The 4,854-nt window shown below is 41.3% G+C and overlaps 1 long non-coding RNA gene across 1 annotated transcript; it reads left to right on the top strand.

The window, feature by feature from the left end:
• Positions 1 to 15: 15 nt before the first annotated feature.
• LOC130579882 (uncharacterized) lies at positions 16 to 2,234 on the top strand. The gene is made up of 3 exons (XR_008966060.1): positions 16 to 574; positions 1,154 to 1,380; positions 2,098 to 2,234. It is a non-coding gene; the product is annotated as an uncharacterized LOC130579882 (long non-coding RNA).
• The last annotated feature ends 2,620 nt before the right edge of the window (positions 2,235 to 4,854 follow it).

Raw genomic sequence — 4,854 nt, 5'->3', positions numbered from 1 at the left:
CTTCTCCAGCAAAAGGAGCCCTGCCCCCTGTGTTTTAGGGCCAATCTATGGCTCTGAAATGTGATGGACAGGCTGCTGGTCAGGCCTGGGCCAATTGCACAGGCTAGTTACACCTCTGTGATGAYGTATGGTCTTGTACTTAAGAGGAATTCAAAACAAGATAGGGGCAGTCACCATTAGTTTCTRGGTTGTTAGTATCATCCCCTGYAYTAGGGGAGGACAGAGGAGGAGGGTGMGGAGATGTAAGAAAAAATGGAGACCCAAGATCACAGTGAGAAGGAGAAAGAAGAAGGGTGTTYCTTGTGGTGCTCAACCRTGGGAAAAGACTGTTCTCGAAGGTGACTGTCTTTCGTGAGAGACTTGTGAAGAGTGAGAGATCCTGCATTGGTCTTGGATGGGCTGGACTAAATCATAAGCCCAGGGTGAGGGGGAAAGAGGTGCCCCCTCCTGCCCATGTCTGGAGCAAGTGGATGCTTAGAAGAAACTGTGTTCTGCCAGGAGATTTGAGAGAGTGGCCTTGCCCTCAGAATGAAGCATGCCAGCGTTGGAGGACTGTTTCCCTTTTTCCCATGAGGTAAAGAAAAGAATCTCATGCCATCAGCAGTTATACCCTGACTGTTTCTTGGGATAAGAATCTCCACAGCTTGGAGCTATAAGGACTCTTCTCCTGTTGTGCTGGATGACAACTGTAATGAGTAGTCTGATCTATGTTAAAACTCTCACCTCCAGCCTCGGTTACACGTGGGAAAGAATGGAGGGGTGGGGAGGGACAACCTGGGAGAGACAGGTTTGCAGAGAGAATAACAGGTGTCTTAAAATGTCCATTTTTTTTCTTCTCCTTGTAAATTTTTCCCTATCTTTGTTCCCCTCCCCGGTGCGGTAGTACTCTTAGTAGTTTTTTTGAGTAATAAATCTATTTTGCAACTTAAGTTATTTCAGCCTGTCTGGCCATTTCTGGCCATTTATATATATATATATATATATATGTTTCAATTATGTTATCTTACCTAAAAGCCATAACTTGTTAATTGGGTTTTTGCTGTCCCCTCTGCCTCTGTGGGGTGGGGGGAGGCAGAACATCGTGGGTGCTTTGGCTTTCAGCCAAGGTCTAAACCACAACATCCGCACATTCTTTTTTTTTTTTCTTTTCTAGTCTGTGCTGTGTTTTCTGGTTTTTCCCTTGGTTTGTTTTGGATGTGAAATAGAAATACCGTATTGGTCTGAGAAGAGGCTAACAACAGCATGAGAACAAACCACAAGGAAGAAGCACAAATTTACTGAGAACCAAGTGTTGTAGCTGCATTCTTCCCAGAAATAGGCTTATTTGTTTTCCTCTCCAACTTACACATTGCAGCCACTTCTGGACTGGAGAGACAGAAGGTACTAACATTAATTAGATGCTTCATTTTTGAAATATAAGCCCTTGATGTTKTATGTTTGTGTTTTTCTTTTATGAATGCTGAAGGATTTTGCTGGCAGAAAACGTGAGTTTTGAATTAAACATATGATTTCACCCTGTCTTCCTCAAAAACTTAAAATTATTGATGTAAAAGACATATCAAAGGGTCAGGTGTCTTTACTGGATGCCACCTGCATGAAGCTCTCTAGGAATGTAGCCAGGCTTCTCCAGCCATGCTGCAASCTCCCTCTTGTTTTCCAGGAGTGTAAACTATCCCATGCAGATGTTTCACAGCAAACCTAAGCCAGAACAGCCCAAACTGCATCATGCTGTAAATGGTTTCTATGGGGAAAAATACCTAATCAGTTTTTATGCTGCAGTTTGAGCATGTGGCAGGCTGGTCTTCGCAATCTCTTGACAAAAGAAATAGCTCAAAAAAATCAAGCTAATACCAGAAAATCCCCAAATCATTTAATCTGGTCATGCCATGTGTCATGACATTATACATTTGAATTTTTCACTATAAGAACGGATTCTTCACTATGGGGTTGGAACTAGATGATCTTTAGGGTCCYTTTCAACTAAAATCATKCTATGATTCTATGTGTCAACTGGAATAGAAAAAATGGGGGTTTTACCAATCTGCATTTAATTTCTTATTCTGCTGTTCATCCGTCTCCTATATTCTGCTTTTACAGGTGAACCTTTCAGAGCTTCTAAGCACAAAAGGCTTGTGCTGAAGCAATGAAGACTGTGCTGGATCTGAGTGATGGGAACATCACCTAGCAATGATAGGTTTTGCATTGGTACTGAATTGCCAGTTGAAAAGCCACAAGGGAATGTTGTTTTAGAGAAAAYKTKTTAATCTCACCAAGCTGTTCAGATRGTGGGAAGCACAGCTGTGGCTTCCAAGTCATGAAGTATGCAGAAGTCCTTTTCACGTAGCCTATGCCTGCAGGTGACCAATATCTTGTCTCTCATCGACACCGATCCTCATATTGTCTCTCATGAGCCGATCCAACAGTATGGTGCAGTGTGAGCTCTGCCTTAGCTTGGTACATTTATAAGAATGCACTTCTTTTTCCAGTGGAAATCTTTTATAATAACAAGGGGTAGTGGTTTTGTGTGTGTGACACTTCTCTATGATGTAGCAGCTGGGGACATGGTTTAGTGGTGAACACAGTGSTGCTGGTTTAAGGAGTACTCAAGGATCTTGGAGGTCCTTTTCCAACCTTAATGACTCTATGGWTAGTGTTTTTCTTATYYTCRGGCCTTTCTTCCCAAATAAACACCAGTAGGTTGCTGATCRGTTCCCTCCTTTGGAGAAAGCATGCCTTTGTGGTGAAGAGGCTTAACAAGGGCTCACATCACCAGAATCTCTGACCCCAGGCTAATAAATCACTTGCTCTGCTCTTTGCCTTGGCTCCCTGAGCCTTTGGCCATCTACCTTCTCCACAGAGTAAAGATAAAATCCATTCGTGATTCTGAGTTGCTTGGATACTGCAGGTGCTTAGGGAAAAATTAAAAGTACATAAATTAAAAAATACGTCTTTTAGAGTATTTTCTCTGGTCTCCAATCCTCAGGTAATTAATCACCTGCTGTGTCTTCTCTTGGGCCAGTTTGCCATCCCAAGCTGCTGCTCATCTGGTGTTGCTCAGAAGCTTTCCACAAGGCCCTGCAACTTCTCTCCCAAATTAGCAGCTTTTAATCGGCAAATCATCACTCTCTTCCAGCACAATTTCTCCCCTGCAATGTTCCCGGTGATGCCTGAAGAATAAGACCCAACTGGCATCCTCTTCTAGGGCTTTCCCCACATTATCTGCTCCTCAGAGGAAGATGTGTTCAATTTTAGCCTTATTTTGCTCTTAGATTATATGTTATTTATATAGAGAGATATTATCTGACTACTATCTATAACCTTTATTACTTAATTCAAGTCAAAGTTTATGAATTAAACTAAGAAATCCATAGAAGACATAGCTATGACTGTACAAATACAACCATGCAGTGATGTCCAGGGTATTTGTAGTTCTGATACGAGATAAAGTCTTTTTCAGGGATAGGTTAAGATGATTTAGATGAATTCAAAGGAATTGTACAAATCAACCACTCCATCCTAATGGTAGTAGTGCTACACTGGGTGAAACCTGCTTATGAGCTTCAATTGCATTATTTTTTAAACATTTTAAACTGCCTCTTCTGTTCCCAAATTATCTTCCCACTATGTGGAAGGTCAGGAGACACCACTTCAGTGACTATAAAAGAACTGGAAGTCACCCTGGCTCCTTCGGAATCTTCAAAAGCCACTTTTATCTTTTATTATTCCCTTTCTCCTGATTTATATGCATGGTCCCAGTAGCCTAACTTCATGGGCTACAACTCTCCCAGTAATTCAGACAGGGTCAGAGCATGGTCATGAGGTTGTCAAGACCTTAACACAGTAACTGCTATTCATGCAAAGCAACCTGAAATGCCTATTCAGAGATCTAAGCACATGCTTCACAGCAAAATCCTCCTGAATGGAAGCCATGAAGCAAAACTCAGCATTTGCTCAAATGCAAAAAAAAAAAAAAAAAATTCTTTACATTGCAAAACAAAACCTCACTTGAAAATTATAGAATCACAGATTGGTTTGGATTTGAAGTGACTTTGGAGCTCATCCCCTACCTTCCACTAGATGAGGTTGCTCCAGCTTGATATCCAGCCTGGCCTTGAACACTTCCAGGGATGCACAGCTTCTCTGGGCAACCTGTGTAAGGGCCTCACCACCCTCATAGGGAAGAATTTCTTCATAATATCCAATCCAAATTTAAGTGTCTTCATCTTAAAACCTAATCCATGTCTTCATGTCACTGGGTTCTTTGTTTTAGAAAGACCTGTCTTTAAATGGTTGACTTCACATCTAAGCTGGTTTTCCTCATCCTTCTGTAGCTGATCRTAAATATACTGCAGTGAATTCCATTTATTAGATAACATTTGTAAGGTGACATGAACAATACTTTATACATTACCGATAATACATACTCCCTGTCTAGGACACTGAAATCTAAAGTAGTCAAGTTAAACACATGGCAGGGCATGAGAAAATATTTCATCACAAGGATTATCTGAGGTTGCCAGGGATTAGAAAAGAGGAGTGCTGCTTGGAGAACTGAATTTTAAGCACTGCTTTGAAGAAAAGAGGATGTTTGGTAGATGAACACAGAAAGGCACAAGGAATTTGAAGAGATAACAAAGAAATCAGATTAGAAGACAGAGATAAACCAGATTAGAAGACAGAGATAAACCAGTGTACTGGGAAATAATAGTCTGGATCTTGGTCCTGGCAGGAAGAATTCCAGTTATGAAGGCTGGGGACTAGTGCAGCTAGAAAACAAGAGGTTTTAGGACAGCTGTGTTTATAACTTCTACTGTGTGATTGCATACTGTGTGATGTGTTGGTCTCCMAGATGGA

Source organism: Malurus melanocephalus, unplaced genomic scaffold (assembly GCF_030028575.1).
Source record: "Malurus melanocephalus ecotype Western Australia unplaced genomic scaffold, MMel_1.1 scaffold_298, whole genome shotgun sequence".
NCBI lineage: Eukaryota > Metazoa > Chordata > Aves > Passeriformes > Maluridae > Malurus > Malurus melanocephalus.
Note: the sequence above shows the minus strand (reverse complement) of the source record. Positions and strands in the feature narration are given on the sequence as shown.